Below are 19,314 nucleotides of genomic sequence, written 5' to 3' on the forward strand. Positions count from 1 at the left end.
AATATGCATGTACATATATATATATCAGACATGCCCCTCCACCAATACATGGAGTGTCTTGTGGAACATATTCAACAGCAGAAACCTAAATAGGATGCGATAAAAACACAAATAAACAAAGGTATAACATTTTCTTCCCTTATTCCAATGGCCCCACTTGCGGGCTCTGTGTCAGAGCCGGTACATGGAGGGTATCAGCTTGCTGAGACCTGACAGGCCTGCCCCACAGAAGTAATTCCAGTCTGCTCAGCACACCCATCAGAACTTAACACCTGTTTTTCCCTCGCTGGCCGTGGCGTCCAGTTTCCAGGAACTGGCAAGAAAGGTGCCTCCGGGTCCACTGGAACCCTGGGACAGAGAAGTCAGAGCAGAGGGTGCAAGGAGAACCCAGACACCTCCCTGTGAGGGCGGCCGGGAGTCCCATTCATTCGATAACTGGGTGTTGTGCCAGGTGGAGCAAGGGTGACAAGCCGTCAGCCACAAACCCTGTTCTGACCCACTTCGTGGAAAAGGACAGATGCAGATACACTGGGGATGTGGGTAGACAGGTCAGTGCTGGAGACTCAGGTCTGATGCTCTGGGAGAAAGAAACCGTGTTCCGCAGAGGGGTCTGAGCTATGTGGGAGAGGTGGCATGGAACACGGGAGAGGTGGCACGGGACAAGGGCAATGTCAAGGGAAAGAGAGGTTTTCAGGAAAAGGAAATGTCTGTGGCAGAGACACAGGGGCAGTAAAGTAAGGGAACCATTCTTCTCTGCCCATCCTCAGCTCAATCCGGAGGCTCCACTCTGAGGCAGTGAGTGGGAGAGAAGGAAGACTTCCTAGAACTGCAGATAGGAAAGATGGGGACAGGCTCTCAGACTGAACACCCGGAAATGACACAGTCGGTCCTGCCACCATGACTGCCTCCCTTCACATGTGCCAGTGGCCCGTCCAAGGGAACAAGCATTTACTGAGGCTCACAGGTCAGGAAGGCATTCTACCACAGTGGGCCTGCCCCTCTGCTGGGGGGACCGAGGAAGACCTGGCCTCCAGGCAAAGCACAGCAGACACCCATGAGGGCTGGTGCTGGCTCCAGACGCTGCACTCGAAACTCTCTACCTGGACTCTTTTACTGGAGTGAGGCATCTCTAGTAACGATGTCACTGAAGTACGGGGTGATAAACGGTCACAGTAAGAGGACCAAGGTACACCGGAGCTCCAGAGAGATAACCTCTGGCTGAGATGTGGTCACACACTACACATCACCCAGAAACTGAGCTCTGCTCAGGTCAGCAAGCTGGGTAACGGGCCTTCCAGGCAAAGAGACCCTCGAGTGGAGAAGCAGAGGGGTACGAAAGGGTACAGAAACTGCAAACCCTCCTTATAAAGACAGCTGGGCCTAGACCCAGCAAATCCAAAGAAAGCAGGAACCATCAGGTCCCTGGGAGGAGACCAGAAGCCCTGAGGGTCACTCTCAGGCTTGCCAAGTAGTGCCCGGAGCTGGGTACCACACACAGTCAGCGCATAATAAATGTGTACTGAGTGTAGCTTGTCATTTCTAGGACGTAAGAGCTGGGATAAGCAATTCATTCTTATAAAACCCCAGGCAGGGCCACATGCGGAGATGCAGTTATTAAAGTCTTTTGATGAGAGAGGGAGAGGAGAGAGGAGGGAGGAGGAAGACCCTGTCCATCATCTTGTCGACAGACCCCCCGCCCCTCGATATCCAGACGCAGGCACAGGGTCTGAGAGGGAAAACCAGCCACGGACAAGAAAGAAACACTAGCGGCCATGTTCTGACTCCTGAAGCTGCGCAGGCATGCCTGTTCTGTCTTCAATTTTCCCAACGGACCTGCAAGGTGAGATTGTTCTCCCCACTAACCAATGGGGAACGTGAGGCTAAGACATGGTCCTGTCTCATTAGGGGAGGACATGGGAGAGCAGGCACTAGAGCAGAAATCCACTGCACTCTGTTCCTCCCAGTGCTTCCACAGGGCAGACGGGGCAGGGGACGGTCAAGATGGACACCAGCAGGCAGGGCACAGCCCCAGGTTCGGGGTCTCCTCCCATCTCCTCATGTTCTGCTGCCCCCTGGACATCCCTTGGTGAAACCCAGGAGTTGGTAAGGACCTGACTCAGGGCCCAGGCTGAAGATGGCCAGCAGCCATCCAGATGTGGGAGGCTGTCTGTGAAGGGCATCTCAGAAGGACCCGTGGTAGACCAGTCCACAGCAGCCTCCCACCCTCTCCTCCCCCTGGCTCCTTGCTCCAGCCTTGATCTGCTTTTGCATCTAGAAAGCCAGCACCCATCCTACAAAACCCCTGGGACCTCCCCAGGTCCTGACATTGCCCTCCCCACCCGGGAATTAGAACCCTACCACGGGACCCCTGGTGGCCCCAGGCAAGCCATTGCCTCCTTGGAGCCTCAGTTTCCCCACTCAGTACTGAGGAATCCAGTGATCTCTAAACTCGTTGAGCATCCCATGAGCTTCTTTCTCACTCCCAGGAGTGTTCCATTTCCTCCCTGTCCCCCCCCCACAAAAGCCAGGCACCCCTCCCCTTGGCTGGGTCACCTGCAGACTGAGTAACCCACCCTAGACCCCAGGAGCCCTAGGCTCTGCCACCCTAGTGGCCAGGTCACTGATTCAACACCAATACCAACTGCTTCAGATAAGAGAGGTGTCCAAGCGCAGTGGGAAGCACACCATCTTGGGAGTTGGGGAAGCCTGAGTTCAAATCCATGCTCCACTTTCTAGCTGTGGAACCGTGAGCATGTTGCTTAACCTTTCTGATGGAGCCTGGCCCCCTGGTCTGTGCTGGTGGGGGCCCTGTCTCAGGGGGCTGGTGGGAGATGCCCACAGACAATGCCTGAGAAGCACTGCGGGCCGTGGCCGTCACACGGCAGACGCTATTCCTGTCCTTCAGTTCCTCCTGGGCTGGTATCGCGGTGGGACTCCCGGAGTACTTGACAGTCGTGGGGATTGCATGGCCTGAGGCAGAGCTGCCACCCACACCAGCCAGTCACCAAGGCTCAGCAGTTTTGTGATGGAAAAACCCACCTGCCAGCAGCAAAGGGTTCCCTGGGGAGAGGCCCAGACGGGTCACTTGAGTGCGATACACTTTTTAAAAATTGGGTTTAAAGTTATAAAGCAACAGCAGTGAAATCCTCCTGCCTCTGCAGGGACTCGGGCCCAGGTGGGAAGCAGAGGTGTTAATTAAACTCCCCCAACCTCTTGGACAAGACCAGCCCGAGCGCTGTCCCTCTCACACTCTCCTACGCCAGAGAGTGGCTCCACCACAAGTCCTAGCCTGGAGAGGGACCCACCTTGTGGACCAACCTCACAGGCACCCCAGATGGCCACCCCCAGATGCCCACCCCCACCTAGCCTAATTCAGTCCTAAGTATTCCTAAGGTGCCTTCCAATTTCCCGCTGTAATAAATGGCACAGAATGCAAATGGAGGTGGATGTGGGACACAGATGTTTGCACTAATTTAATTGAGGGAACACCTTGGATTAAACACTTTGCAAAACACTCACAAACAGGTTCAGTGCATTCGGTAATGAAAAGCCTTCCAGCCTCTGGCACTCTGCTGTGGCCGCCTGGGGCTGTGGAGAGTTGGGAGGGGGTTGAGGGAGGGGGAGGCCCCCCCCACCCGAGCTGGGTGGGGACAAGACGTCTCCAGACACAGGGATAAAGCAAGGGAGCCAGTTTCTGGGAGGGCTTCCTGTAGACCCCCCACCCGCTGGGGCCTCAGAGACAGAACCTGGAAGGGCTGGGATGGAAGGAAGCAGCACCTGCCTCCCCAGGTGGGTAACTGCTCACCTGCAGGGGTCAGCAACAGGCAGGTATCTATCTGCCTGTCCTCAGAACTCAGCTCCAACCTGCTGGCCTCGCTGCCTGTCTGGCTGAGGGCCAGCTACCCACCACCTGCGTGGAACTGGAGTCCCCAAACCCAGTGACCCCAGGGAAGATCAGCCTGTTTGAGCTTCTGGGCATGAGGGAAAGCGAGAAACAGCTCTCAGAAATGTGGGAGGATTGTGATGCAGTGCTAAGTTCTCTGGAGCTGCTTCTTCCTCACCTTCCCCTACAGCTTAGGGTGCTTCAAAAGCTTGAATCCTGGGCATTTGCCAGACCTCAGCCCTTCCCTTTGCCTTTCCCCAACCATCCATTCATCCTCAGTACCTGCCTTAGTGGTGCATGAAGTGTGGAGGGCTGCAGACTTGATCAGCCTGTGATAAATGCTCTCAGGGAGGCGTGCATGTCCCTGGAAGGGGCCAGTGCAGGACCTGGGCAGAGAGGGTCAAAAGACCACTGGAGAAGAGGGTAAAGTGGAAATAGCACAGGCTGAGATAATGAGGCACAGAGTCTGGGCAGCTGTCGAGCCCCAGGACGGACCATCTACAGGGGCCACCAGGGGACAGGTGGCCTGCATGAAGACAGGCCACTTTCACCAGCCTTTCTCCCACCCCGGCCCCTGTAAGTGTGCACAGTCAGACAAACCTGAATCAGTTTCCGTAATGATTGCTCTGCAAACCTCAGAGTTCAAATCAGGCCTGGGCGGTTTGCTATTCCTGGACACAGAATCCCTAATTTTCAAACACAGAGATCACTTCAAGTGTAATAATCATTACAGCAACAACCTCTTCTGCTTCTAGGGCGCTTTAGAGTTCGTAAAACACTTTCACACATCCCTTATAATCCCACCAACAACCCTTTGAGAAAGCTGGAAGAGGCAGTATTAGTATTCTTGTTTTCTGGATGAGAAAATTAAACCCCAGTTCCCACATGGAAGTAACAGCAGCAGGGCCCAGCTCAGGCCTGACACTGAAGAGCATGCTTGTCCACTCACTCCATCACTCACTTGTTCATTCAATCATTCCGTGCATCACGGGGCATTTGTTGAGCACCTACTAAGTACTGAGAAACGCTTCAGACTCAGCACGGCATGGTGGGGATGTCAGGAAGATGAGAACCCAAGATGAAGAGACAGGTACTGGCAGACACACGGTGACCAAAGGGGAATGCTGGTGAGGCAAAGAGCAAAGCGCTGAAAGTCAGGAACCAAGAAAACCACAGAGCCCCTCTCTTCAAAACTGCCTCAGCCTTACACACACCCCACATATGCACACTGAGCACTCACATGCCCTTATGACACATGAAGGTCTGAGCTGTTCTCCAGGGGTGTCCCTGGGCCCTGAAGCATGGAATGCAGACTCTTCCACCCTGACGTCCCCTCCCCTGGCTGGGTAAGGGTCCAGCTGGCAGCCAAAGGCCATCCTGTGCGGCCTGGGTTCTGCCAGATGCACGGGGATTTCAGCACGTGTGAAACCCAGTCCCAGGGGAGCAAGCGAGTGGCTTAGATAAGGAAGGTGAATGGTGGGCAGATAAGAGGGCGAGTGGAGGGTTACGTAAATGGTGGGGCTGGAAGACAGGCAAGCTTAGGAGCTCTCACCTACTGAGCGTGGATCCTGTGGGCCCCGCCAGTGAGCCCAGTTACTTCGTCCTCTGACGAGGACACAGGAGCCCCAGTTCCCTCTGCAAAACCAGCACCCGCCTTAGGATCCATGTGAGAATTTGTGACACTGTCACCTGGTACAGGGCCCAGAACACAGAAGGAAATAGGGCCTTCCCACCTGCAAGTGAAGGCAACAGTACAGGTAACGGGCGGCCCAGCAACTCCACAGTTGCCACAGGAGTCAGCTCTTGATCCCAACCACATCCGTCCTGGAGCTGGGGACCCCACTAGACAGTGCCACTCCACCATTCACCCTCTTCTCCTTGGTTCATTCATCCACCTTATCATTCAACAGGAGGGTGCCTGTCACGGCCAGGCATGATTCTAGGTACTGGGATTAGGAGAAGGATAAGGTCCAGCCCTTAACTTGGATAGACAAACAGCCAGGACTGAGGCCCTGTGGTGACAGAAGGCACAAGGAGTGCAGCCATGTTTTGGGAGAGAGGGGGAGGCTCTGGAGGGAGGTATCATGGGGGACATCTGAGCTGGGTATTACAAATGGAGAGGGGTGATCCAGGCCAGGGTGATTCTAGACAGAGGGAACAGCGGCACGAAAGCGCTGAGGTGTGAAGCTACACAGAGCACTTGGATGACCCGGCATATCTGGGTGTCGGGGTGGGAGAAAGCCCATGTGCCTGAGTGTCTGTAACAGACAGGGAAGAGGGAGCAGCAAGGTTGTGGCAGATGAAACTGGACAAGTAGACAGGGCTGAGCTGCAAAGCCCAAGGTCAGCCAGGCCAAGGAAGCCGCAGACAGTGAAGAGCCACTGGGGGCAATGGAGCGCAGGTATGGCACCGTCAGGTACAGCAGCATTGATGAGGCGCCAGTTATTGTAGGCACAGCACTAGGCTCCTCCAACCATAGGAGGCTATCCTTAGCTGACTCTGACGACGTGTGAATGTGAGGAGGTATTCTCCTCTTTGATTCATGCCGTCATTCCTGGAGAAATGGCCAATTTTGAAGCAATTTTTCTTCTCTGAAGAGCCAGACTGGCTGGCTAACAACAAAGGCAAGGAGAGCAGTTCCCACATCACTAACTGTCTTTAGTGTCACCACTGGTCCCTCCACCCCTATCCCCCAACCACAGCCAGAGCTACTCAGAGCACTCCATGAAAATCCTCAGCCCCTCCCAGGGATTCTGGAAGAATTTGAGAAGGGATCATGGAGCCATAGAGGAGAAGAACTCCCTCACGCTGGACACAGATTTATGACTGTCTGGATTTCCAGTGAGCAGGAAAGAAAGGCAAGGTGGGTGGTGGCAGTCATCCTGCAGTTTCCAGACCCTGCTCCCAGCCTCCCAGTCCTCCTACTGGCTGTAGGGAAGTCTCTCCCTCCTGTTCTCTCTCCCCTCCTGGCCTCCCGGTCCTCCTTCCTAGGTCCACTCCAGAAAGGTTTATGAAGAAGCTACAGGCACAGTCACGCCAACTGAAAGGAGATTTAATTAGCAAAATCTCGTTAGGCAAACGAAATTATCCGTAAGACAATAGTCCTCTGGACAGGGGGTATGATTAAACAAAGCCATTAATTGAGAGAGCCGCTTTGGCAGCTTCCCGGATGCTCCAATCCCGGGCAGGCTCCACTGGCTTCCCTGGCCCCGAGGAAGAGTCTCCGCCCCTGCCGCCCGCCCACCCCTCTCCCCTGGGTCTCCTGCTTCCAGAGCCCCTTCAGTTGGGGCTGCAGACCTCACCATCTCATCAGCGGCCTCTCTGCCACCAGATTCCTGCTAAAGTGCCTTGATTGCATAATGTCTATTTGCATAATGTAAATTGCAATCTCCTAGCTCAGGAGGCAGGAATCACAGAACAGCCATTATTTTTTACCACTCCACAAAAATTCTACATTTAGAAAGCAGATTTGCAGCTCAGAAAGCCGTATAAATCTGAATCTTCCAGAAATGCCATTAAATCACTCCAATTAAACCGGACCAACGAAGAGCCCCTGTCACCGTTCTCCGCACTCGCGAGGACTCCCGGCCAGATGGAGGCCATGGCCAACTGGAGGCCGCGGCAGCCAGGCAGGGAGCAGGAGCCGGGGGAGGCAGGACATTACATCGTAGAAACCTCAGCACACGCCACAATATAGGAGCCCATCGAGACCTGGTAGAGAAAGGAGATTCTTGTGGACACACAATCTGTCTGCAGACTTTTAATTTACGGAGCAGGAGAGAGCTCAGGAGGAAGAAGCCTGCACCTGTAGCAAAGGTAGAGAGGGAGAGTCAAGGTGCTTCACGTAGGGGTGAACCGTCCTGCCTGTAGCAGCTCTTCAATGGTCTGTTCTTTCTCCTCCCGAGTCCCATCCAGCCAACCAAAGGAAAACATGACAAATCCTGCTCAGACTGGGCTGGGCTGGGCTGGAATCTGAGCTCCTTTTAAGGGCTGTTTCCTTGGGGGGACCCTGGGGAGAGAGGTGAGTCACAAGGCCCTGGAAGGGGGCATTCCCTCTGACAACCACTCGTGAGTCCAGCTTCCCCACGGTGCCATACCTGGTTACTCTTTGCCTCTTTATGGCTCATTCAATATTCATTTGTCAAAGGGCAAGATGCTAATGTGTATTATTAAAATATCAATAGTTTATGAGTGAACTTATATGGAGGATACAGTAAAAGGAAAGATTCTTGACCATCTCTGTCAGAAGCAATGGAGAGGAACAACCTCTCCAGCTCCGCTTTCCATTTATTCACTGGGTGGATGGCTGCCCGAACCGTTCTGAGTGGCCACCACATGCAGGGGTGGCTTGGCTGCTGTCGTGCTGGACTTCGCTCAGCCCCATGGCAGGCCTGGGAAGCGTGTGCCATCCTATTTTCAGTGTAGAGATGAGGAATCAAAGGCCAAAGAGATGGGCCCAGGATCCTAAGTCACAGGCCGGGATTCAAATTCAGCTTTGGACTTCAAACCCAATGTATTACCCCTCCGCCTCCCAAGTTGGAGCCTTGAAAATACTAATAATCTTTCTGTCCGTCTCTGTTTCCTTCACCTGCCTGAATTAAACATTTGCTTCCTGACCTAAATTTCACAGCAGGGGGAAGCAGGAAACAAAACCATTCCATGCTTCCACACAGACCCATTTCAGGAAAGTGGGACCCCACTTTAGATGAATTTAAACAAATCCCCAGGGTCTTTTGTGCACATTTAGAATCTCGGAACTGAGGGGGACATTGGACATGACATAGTCAGACATCCCCATTTTACAGGACAGTGGACCGAGGTTCTTGGAGCCGCACAGTGAAGCCGTTTCCTAATTTGATTTTAACTCTGTCCCTAACTTTCTCTGCCACTTACTAGGGTGTTTCTGGTGTTCTTCAAGCCTATACTCGTCTCTGTAATACAAAGCTAATCACAGTACCTCATACAGTAGTGTAAGCGTTCACCGAGAAAATGCGGTCCAGTGCTTACTCTGCTTGGTGCCTAGCATGTAGTCAGTGCCCAGTAAGTGCTGGTTATTAATATTACTACTGAGCTGACTTGTGGAAGACTCCAAGACTCCCTCCAAACACCAGCACCTTTCCTGCAAAACCAAGCGCACCTTTCCTGCAAAACCAAGCGCACCTTACCCTCTCTTCCCTGGCCCTCCCTTTCTGCATAAGACACCCTCAGACCTCAGTCCTCTGTGAGAATGGCCGGGTTCTGTGTCCACTCTTTGATTGCCTGAGTTTTGTTTCTATCCCCTTAGGTGACAACAAGGCACCCAGGGCACTAAGATTCTCTTCCGAAATTTAGCTGCATCTGGGTGGGGAAAATGACAAAGGACAGGAGCCCGGTCCTTCTGGGCACCCCTGCTTCGCCCCCAGGTTGTAAAGTGTGTCAGAGGAGAAGGAAGGAGACAGAGGACACGGGGCACAGGGAGGAAGGGCTGCTCCGGCCTCCTGTCCCTGCACAACCCCGGCAACCTCTGACGTCCTGAGCTTCGGCTGGAAAGTACCCCAGTGTGGAAGGCCACAGAGCTGAGGGTATGGGGAGCTCTGGATGGGAATGAAGGGCTTGAGGCTTATAGAGTCCCTGGTCATAGGGGTCCTGGAAGGGAATGCCCCCTTCCAGGGCCCTGTGACTTACCTCTCTCCCCAGTGACCCCCTAGGAATAAAGGACTTGGTCCAAGTCCCTCTGCAGACCTGCACATCAAACTGGACTGCAAACCAGACCCACTCTGGCAGAGACGGACCAAAAGACAGAGGTTTTCTCCCATTGCAGGGCCTCAGGCACCCGTATACCTCAGGAAGTCCCGCCTTGGGAGGAAGCCTGGTATGGCCCCAGGGGGCCCTCTGAACCCAGCCATTCTGGGGGTGCAGGGACAGTGTCGTGACCTAAGGTGAGGGTTTCTTTAGCCTGTCCTTGAAGACAGATGAAGCCACACTGTGCCAGGCTGGGCAAACACTGGCTGCGGGGTGGCATTCTCCAAGCTCCACATCGGTGCGCTGCTGTTCTCCCCGCCTGACTCATGATGGCGGAACTCTCACTGTGCTCCCTTCTTCAAACGTGGGGCCCTGTCCCTGCCTCCGTCGGGGATGTGGTGGAAGTGATGCCACTTGCCCTCGAGGGCAGGCCACAGGAGGCAACAGTGTCCCTCCTGGCTCTGCCTCTGCCCCAGGAGGCACCCTCTGGCACCCAGCTGCCAGATGGTAAGGAAGCCCAGCTACAGGGGGAAGCGCACAGTCTGACTGATGACCCAGCTGACGTCTCAGCCAGCAGTTAGTATTCAACCCCCTGAAGGATGGGCCTGTGGATGATTTTGGCACCCAGATTTTGACTGACCCCAAGTGAGACCTGGGGGAGCAGAGACCAGCTGCCCCTCCTGGGTCTGGTTTGGATTTCTACCCCGCAGACGGTGTGAGCATGAGGAACACTGTTGCGTCACTGAGCTCGGGGGCACCTTGTTGTACAGCTGTGCCCACCGAAAACCACTGAAACTAAATTAGCGCATTCACTGCCTCTCGTTCAAATGCAGCCATCACCAGCCTCCTCTCCGAGACCCCAGACTCCCAGACTGTTCCCTGCTCAGAGGGTGCCAGGTCCAAAGAGCCTGCCTCCCTGAATCCTGTCCTCCAACCCCTGAAAGACCATTCGACTCTTCCCATTCCTGAGCCCTGGGACCTGAAGAAACCTCTTTCTCCTTGTTCCTCAGTGCAGGCAAAGCCTGTTGTCCCTGCGAGGGAGCTGTGTCTGCGTGTGCGTGGCCAGGAGCCTGGCTGCCCTCAGGGACGGGAAAGCACATGGAGACCTATTTCCCCCACGCACCCTGCTCTCATTAAGGTTCACGCTCAGCTTGCTCCCCTCGTACTTGACTTGACTTACGAGGACCCTCTAACCTCCAGTGAGAGGAGGCATCGATTCTCACAAAGGTCATTATCTTTCCACTCTGGCTCCCTCACCGCCAGCCCTGTCTCCTAGGTAGGCTTTCCTGGAGCAAGATGGGGGGAAGCACCTTTACCACCCCCCGGGCCCAGGGATCCAACCACTCCAGAGCCTGGGCTGCAGAGGAGGTGCCCCGGGAGAGGTGGCCGTCAATCACAGGGGCGACCGGCACTAAATCGCAGACCATTAGGCGGGAGGGCTGGCGCCCTGCTCGCTCACCGGGCAGCCATCGGCAGGATGTTAGACGATCACAGGGCGGCCATTCTTATGATTTATTCAAATACTCATTACAGTCAATCTATTTTTACACAGAGGTGAAGATGTGTGCTGATAACGGTTAATCATTTATAATTCCATGGACTGGTTGGAAGCCAATGTTCTATCAAAGTTGGAGCAGTGGCTCAGCCTCTGGTAGCCCCAGAAGCAGGGTGGGGGAGCCAGGGCAGCCCAGATTCCCAGCTCACATCTGCAGAGTGGCAACCGGGTCACAGGTGCACCGGGGACATGCAGATGTGGGAATCCCAGACTACTCCCGGGGAACTCCCAGCCTGGGGTGGGCGGGCAGGGTTGGGTAGTGCTCAGAATGTGAATGCAGCTAAGAATATCGGAAAAGGGAGAAATCACTTGTAGCTGGAGTTACCAAAGAAGGCCCCACAGAGGAGCCTGGGCTGAGGCCGGGTCCTATAGGTGGGCGCACTTTGCCAAGGGGAGAACCAACATGAACCAGTCTGCACAAGTATAAGGTGGGATGTCACTGTGCAAGGGAAGGGAAGTGACCAGCGGTATTTCCTGGTCCTTCTCCACCCCACCCCTAGAAATAACAAGATGTAAAAGCAGAGACAATGACCTTAGCTCGGGCCCCTCTCTCACAGACCCTCAGGCTTAGCCCACACACAACAGGGTCAGCCTTGCCAACTCAAGAGCGTCCCTCTGTGACACTCTGACACAGTAACCCAGCAAGGCCACCTAGTGCACAGTCAATGGTGTCATTAAATACAATGTCATATGACAGGCATCTGTGTCACATCCAGACTTAACCTAATTAAAGGTCCACTGTAGTTCAGATTCCGACAAGCCCATAGTTGAGTGTTCTCTCCTGCGAAGGGCCTGGTGTTAAAGAGCAGGCTCGGGCTGGTCTTTAACCCACGACTCAATGAGTCACCATGGAAAACGCCAATCGGATTTACTCACAGTTCACAGTCCCTCTTCTGTTGAGCGGCATGGAGGACAGACAGCCTCAGAGTCCTGCTCCAGACTTTACCTGTCGACAAAAGAAACGTCTTTATAGACTGTGTATGACCCTGCTGGGAGCGAGGGCCAGGTGCAGATGACAGGAAAGTCAGGGGCAGGTCGGGCGCAGGAGCGGGCCCAGGCCCGGCGGCCCCGCGCCCACAGTGCTGAGTGCGAAGTCTCCCGAGCAAGGGACTCCTGGTGCACAGCTGTCACTGGAAGGTGCCTAAGCGGGACAAAGAGATGAGATCGCTCCCTCTCCCTTACCTGCTTCTTGCCTCAATTTCTTTGAGTTCCATCCCCTTCCCCATAGAAATCCCTGAGAAAGATTCCGGGCTCATGGCTGTGGCTGGCCAAGGCAACAATTAGCTACTCGTGCCTCCTGTCTGGGAGGACCCCAGGCAGGGGACAGAGCTGAGCAGCCCGTGAAAGTGGCAGTGTATATGGGGAAGGCTGCAAAAAACAGGCAAACAAACAACAAGACGAATGCTATTGTTTATGGCACTAACATAGAAAGGCGATGTGGGAAAGAACTTTGGAGCCACACTGAAGAGTCTAGTTGGGCTGGAAGGAAAGGATGTGTGTGGGGAATAACCGGGCAAGGCTGGGAAGATCGACCACGTGACTGTCTTTGACCCTCTTTCTGGGATAAAGCGGCAAAAGGGAGGACAAGAGTGAGGAGGACGCAGCACGTAGTATTGTCGGGTGTCCACACTGTGATTTACACTCACGAGGGGCCACAGGAATGAGGTCCACAGATCCTGTTATAAAAGTGCTGCCACGTCACTGGGGGGATAAGATTAACCACACAAAACGGCATCAGACATGACTATCTATAAAGCCGTGCTGAACTGCAACTATAATTCTCCCTCTGCAGAGAAGCGAGGGCTGAGCACTCAAGGCAGCTTTCAGGGGCGGTAAAGCCTGGCTGGGGTCTTGGAGGGCTGGACGGGTGAGATGTGGCTGATGGAACAGAGGGAGAGGGGAACAGTCCCAGGAAGGAGAGAAAGTGCACAGAGCCTTGGGGACAATGCAGATGCCTGTCAGCCTAAGAGAGACTGGGCAGGAACTGACGCTGAGCAAGCCAGACTGGCCAGAGCATCGGGGCTGCAAGGGTCAGACAGGGAGGCCGAGCTGGGCTGTGAGCTCGTGGAGCCGTGGAAGTGTTTGATTTTTAACTCTAGTTGATACAGAATACTATATTCGTTTCAGGTGTGCAACATAGTGATTCGACATCTACATGCCTTACCAAGTGATTACCACAAATCGAGCAACTCTGTCACCATCCAAAGTCACCACTGAAGGTTTTTCAACAAGGAAATGACAGGAAGAAGAGAGGTCCCACCCCAACCCCACCTTTAGTATTGTCCTTCTAATTGAGACCCAGAGGCTTCTTGGAAGAGGTGGAATTTCAGGTAGAAGACTCAGGCACGGACTGTAGTGTGATGTGCCCATGGAAAGAAAATGTCCTTCTTGTTCATGGTCATGTCCACCAGGACAAGGCACTTGCTCTGGGGCTGTCTGGTACCATCTGTGTGACCTCAGAGATAAGACCAGATCACTGGATGGCAAGTCTCTGAGGACAAAGACCGCACCTTATGTGGCTGTGCAGTTAGCAGAGTACCCAGCATGCGTCAGGTCCTCAGAAAAAGTCAGTGGAAGTGTTTAAGGATGGATTTTGTTTATTCCAGCCAGAATCCACTACCAGCATCTCAGAACCAGGCCCTGGCAGCAACAGGCTCCAGCCTGTGTCCTCCTAAGGTGCTGGCCCAGTGCTGCTGGGCACGCGGGAACGCAGCACACGAAGTCTCCAGGCTGAACTGACTGGGGTGGGGCATTGTCCCAGCCTCTGGGACCGTCTGCTGAGACAGCAGTATCTCAGAAGAAGATACGGCAGGCTTGCTGTTTGCACGCGCTGCAAAGCTTTGCCGGAAAGATAGATTCCAGAGGGTTAGAAAGCTTTTAACATGCTGAAAGGATGGGCCCAAACTAGAAAGTCCATTTTTCCTCCATCACTTTTTGCTTCTCGCACAATAACATCATGACAGCCATAAATAAAATAATTTGGAAAATAAAGTAGAAATGCCTACCAACCCATCACTCTAAACCATCCAGTCACTTTATGTTCACATGAAAATCCATTTCTACTTTTTTACAGAATTGTAGAAAAAATTAACAGGCATATACACACCAATCCTACTCTTGCATTCAAGAATCAATTGCAAAAGCACAGAATAGGGTGTCTTGGTTTAAAAAAAAAAAGTAGGTTGAGTTAAACACAAGCTCAGGATGAGCCCAGGGTGTGGTGTTGTGGCCAAACCCACAAACCGTGATCATCCGTGAGTTTGTAACCATATGGTGTCCAACCCAGGGGTGAATGGCCCCTCACTTTGGGTCTATCGTGTAAGTCTGGCATCACATTTTACTAACTTTACAGCGATGAGTAGGAAGAGTGTGAGCAAAGACACCTGGGAGTGGGAGTACCAGTTTAAGTTCCGCAGACACAGCGTGAGCTCTGGGGTCAGACTGCACGGCTCAGCCTGACTGGCAGGATGACCGCGGGCAAGTTTCTTAACCTCTCTGAGCCCCAGTTTTTCCTCTGTAAGGTGGGGCTGGTGAGGGCTCTACCACAGAGATAGGTTGTGAGGACCGAAGCTTCCATCCGCTGTCGCGTGCTCACAGTACCTCACACAAAATAGGTGCTCATGGAACGTTAGCTACCGTTGTCGTTACTTTCATCATCAGGCAGCTGTGCTGTAGAAGGTACGAAAGAAGAAACCAGAGATGTGTCTTCCTTCATCCCTCACTAGTGTTGTTCACTGGTTCTAGAGATCCTAGCTAAGGCAGTGACCCTTCAGCCACCTGAGGGTCCCCCAAACGTTTGAAGAAACTATGAAAGAGAAACTGCCTTGCTCTGGACTGTAGGGTTAGGACTAGCTAATAGATGTTAGAGGAAGCCGATCTTCAGCTCCAGATAAGAAAGCATTTTCTAGCAATGACAACCAGCCGAAACTGAGTTAGGCTTCCTCCAAAGATAGTGAGCCCCACCACACACACTCCAAAGAGAATCCTGCTGCAGGGTGCGTTCTCCAGACGTGGTCTTCCCATCAGTCCAATGTGGAAAAACATTCACAGACTGAGAGAGTGGACAAACTTGTATATTGATGGAATATTAATTGTATTCTCTTTCACCACTGTTTCATTAATTCAACCCCTCAAAGGTGAGGAGAGGAAAAAGAACCGTTCTCTGGGTTGAACAGAGCTCCACGAAAAGCATTTACAATACGTGTCTGCTTTTCTCCCACACACACATATGCACACGAGTGCACACGCAACCTCTCCACATTGTTCTTGCTTTGCACTGGTGATCACGAGCCAGTAGAAAGTCTTCCCTGACTGGCGCCGACCCACGGATCCCACTGGGGAAGCATCTGTGTGCAGGGTATTTTAGGCCATTCCGAAGCCGGCAGTTTGTGGTCCTGGCAGGCCCGTGATCATGAGGAAGGCCTTCAGACCAGCATCCGTGCAGCAATGCAGCCAGAATTTCGGCTAAGGCTCATTTTATTCACCATGAAAATTAAATGGAACCATAAATGAGTTTGACCACTCATGTTATAAATATGAGGAAGTTTGTGAGATGGTAAATGTGGAGAGAGTCGTTGAGTGCTCATATTTGCTTGGGAAAGAGGTGGGGAGAGCAACAGAAGAAAACTCCCTATGGCGGGCAGCACGTGCCGAGGGACAGCAGAGGGAGGGCCCACGAGCCTGGCTCAACCAGGTGAGCTGGAAGGGTGGAGAGAGGTGAGCCATGGGTCTAACACGGAGAGCAGTAGACCCAGGCACTGCAGACACGGGCTCGTGCCCTGGCTCAGTCATTAACTACTACCTGGCACCTAACACTTGGCTCTGGGGCAGCAACCCACCCAGCACTGCACGGGCCTCCTTGGAGCCTGGTAAGAATCAATACTAATCCCACACCCATCCTTGGTCCCCTGGGCCATAGGCAGCACCAGTCATGCAGTTGCAGAAACACCAGGAAAAGTCTCTCAGTCACATTCTCCAGGCCCGGCCCAGTCCCAGGACTTAACTTTGGGCCTGTACCTATAAGTACAGGTGTGTGCAGAAGACCCCACAAGGACTGTTGGCCCTGAGGGGCTAATGCTAATAAGTTTCCTGCATGGGAGAAGGAACTGGAGACACCGTGACCTGCTAACAGAGATGGGAGTGAGAAGGGGAGACTCCTGTGCACAGAGACGTGAGGGCTCCCAGGGCAGCAGGGCCCCCACGGGGTGGGGGGAGGGTCTGCTCACAGGGCACCTTGCCTGGCCCTGCGGACATCCTCTGAGGTGTGAGCACACCAAGACTTGCTTATTGTCCACCAGGAAGGTCACTGCTCCTCCTCCCGCCCAGGTCACTGAGCTGCCTCATGCTTTTTCTCCTCCTGAGCCCCAGTTGGTCTTCCGGCCTCTAGGTTCTTCCCATTTTGCCCATTCACCACCTCTCCCCAGCCCAGGCTCTTTCTGAAACACACATTTGATCATGTCCACTCGTCCTCAGAACCCCCTGATGACCCCTCATGGCCTGGCAGAGGTGGTCAGCCGGCAGCCCCTAGGCTAACTCTCCCCTGGTCGGGGTTTTTGTAAATTCTGCCAACATCTAAAAAGTGGAAAAGCTCACATTTGAAAATACAGAATTCTAAATTTTCCTAAGGACCCAGATGACCTAGCAAGACTAGTCCTGCATCTCCACGTGGTACCCACTGACACTGCCCCCTTTCAATCAGACACAACTCCTCCTGTTTGACCCAGAGAGGAGCCAGTGTCACCAGGAAGTCTCTCCTGTCACAGGCCCCAGCTTCTGGAGGCTGATGCAAGCTGCCTGCTGAGGAGTCTCAGGTTCAAGGTGACCACATGTGGTGGCTTATTCTGTTCCCAGAGGCAGGCTGAAGGGCTGAAGGAGCAGGTCCAGAGAAAGGCCAGCACCACCAGCAGGCCCACCGGGGTCCTTCCCTCTCTCACGGGCAACTCCTCCACTCCAGGCCGCAGGGCTAGTCTCCAGGAAGGCCAAGGGCTCCGAGGCAGGTGCTAAAGAGACCCCACCCCCTTTCTTCCTGAGACTCCACCCCCAGAGTCCAGCCTCTTCCCACCCACCCCCAACTCAGTGGCGTTGCACCCCCCCTTTATTTCCATCCCACTATTCCTATCAAAGCCCTAACAGCACATATTTTGTTAATTGTACAAACCTAATGGGGGAATGCATTGGCAAAAAAGGGTAATGGCCATCAGACCAGCAATAAAACAAAATTAATGGCCCATAGGAAGAAATCATGTCCACTTAATCCCAGCTCTGAAACTCTAATAGAATAATGGAATACCAGCGGAGGGTTTTTCTCTCTATGTAGATTGCTTACACCATGTTAATCACTTGCAAAGCAGGCCACATACCACTCTGGCTCGCATGACCCTCCAGGGAAAGTAGCAGACCAGAAACATTTAGTGCAAGACTCATTACTGACACACGCACCACAGCGATGCCTCCCCGCTCCCGCCCTCCCCCAGGTGACTCTGGGACAGCCAGTGGGAGGGGTCGGTGAGAGCCATCAGGGTGGTGGGCTGGGAAGAAAGTCTCTTCATAGCCAATAACAGCAAGCACTTACTGAGTGCTTACTATGTGCCAAACACGGGGCCAGCTGAGCACATTCTGTGTGTTGCAGGGACATGTCCTGTTCTCATCCTCACAGCTGCCCAGTCCAATGAGGTAGCCACCAGCCACATGTGGCGTTACAAATTCAAGTCCTTGTTAATTAAAATCAAGTGAAACCTAAAATTCAGTCTTTGTCGTCACCGGCCACATTTCAAGCCCTTGGCAGCCACGTGTGGCCAGTGGTGGTTGTGCTGGAGGCCCAGAGACCACTTCCTCCAATATGGAACACTGTCCAGACAGCGCTGTTCTGGAGCACTGAGGCCATTTCATCTTGCCCATTTAATGGATTTGGAAATCACGGTGCACACAGGTGAGGCAAGCTGCCCCAGGCCGCAAAGCCAGCACTCGGCTGAGCTGGGTTCTGCCCTGGGTCTGACTTGGTCAGTCTGGCTGCAGGTTCCCCACCTCACACTTCATTTCTGTGCAGAACCAGCAGTCGAGGTGGCAGGGAGGCCTTCTTAGGGAGGTGGGCCGAGTGTCTCCTATGTCCTCTGCAGTACCCTCCCCCAAAGCAGACAGACTTCAGAGCTCTGCCTGGGAGCTGGCTCTGGAGTGTCTCAAACCCAGGAGGGCCAGCAGGAGAGGGAGTGCTTCACAGATCATCCAACCCAACCTCCTTCCTTTTATGAATGAAGATGCCGGTCCACAGAAAAGCTAGGTGGAGCCTTGCTTTTCCTCTGCCCCAGGCCAACCAGAGTTAGAACTGTAACCAGGTACCCTAATGCGCCCCCCCCTCATTGGCCAAGGAAGAGGAAAGAGCAATGTCCAGGGTCCACCTGTGGCCACACAGTGAGAGAAGGAGGTATCTCTCCAGCCTCCCTGGAGAGATCTGAGCCAGGGCCAAAGAGGCCAGGACGGGCCCAAGGTCACTGGGCTCTGCAGAAAAGTGAAAAGGGAAGAACAAGGGGCAGTTTGGGGCCCAGAAATGCGGTGATGACAAATGTAACACCGGACTGCTACTCTGTCTGGGAAAGGGAGTGTGACAGGGTCCATGACAATCATGGGCACACATGTGCAAAGCCGTCTGGATGTGCAAAGCCGTCTGGATGTCGCACCCACTGGTGGATGGCCAGAGAGCTCACGGTGTAACCATCCGGGAAACAGAACAAGTTGGATATGTGCCTTCGACACGCAAGCTGGCCGCAGTGCTCAAGGTAGGAAAAGTATGGAGCAGACTGTGGCATGCAGTGTGATTCCGTTTGGTGGAAGCAGAAGAATCCAGAACAAGTTTGCCCTTTGCGTGTGTGTGTGAGCACAGAGAAGGTGGAAGGGACCACCTGGAGTGTTCCCTGGGTGCTGAGGGGGAGCGGGGACCAAGGGACAAAGGCTCACCATATTTAGCACTTCTCTGCCTTGTTTCTGGGTACAGTGAGCACTGCCACTTTGTAATTTCTTAAAAGAAACTTAATTTTAAAAAAATGATAAAAAAGAAAAAGAGGCTGGACTTGAGAGGCAGCCGGGCCTGACTTCAGAGCCGCCTTACACCCCACCTGTGTAGTTTTGGGCAAATTCCTCAGTCTCTCCACATCTCGGTGTC

General features: G+C 53.5%; 1 protein-coding gene across 6 annotated transcripts in view; it reads right to left on the bottom strand.

Moving 5' to 3' along the window:
- The window catches only part of PKNOX2 (PBX/knotted 1 homeobox 2), a 296,595-nt gene that overhangs the window by 170,718 nt on the left and 106,563 nt on the right, over positions 1 to 19,314 (bottom strand). For all 6 annotated transcript variants that reach the window (XM_053659460.1, XM_037134196.2, XM_037134198.2 and 3 more), the window contains one exon: positions 12,036 to 12,105. The gene's annotated coding sequence lies outside the window, so the exon portion shown is untranslated. The remainder of the gene's footprint in view (positions 1 to 12,035; positions 12,106 to 19,314) is intronic.

The sequence above is a fragment of the Artibeus jamaicensis genome, unplaced genomic scaffold (genome assembly GCF_021234435.1).
Source record: "Artibeus jamaicensis isolate MK-2021 breed Jamaican fruit bat unplaced genomic scaffold, CSHL_Jam_final scaffold_660, whole genome shotgun sequence".
NCBI lineage: Eukaryota > Metazoa > Chordata > Mammalia > Chiroptera > Phyllostomidae > Artibeus > Artibeus jamaicensis.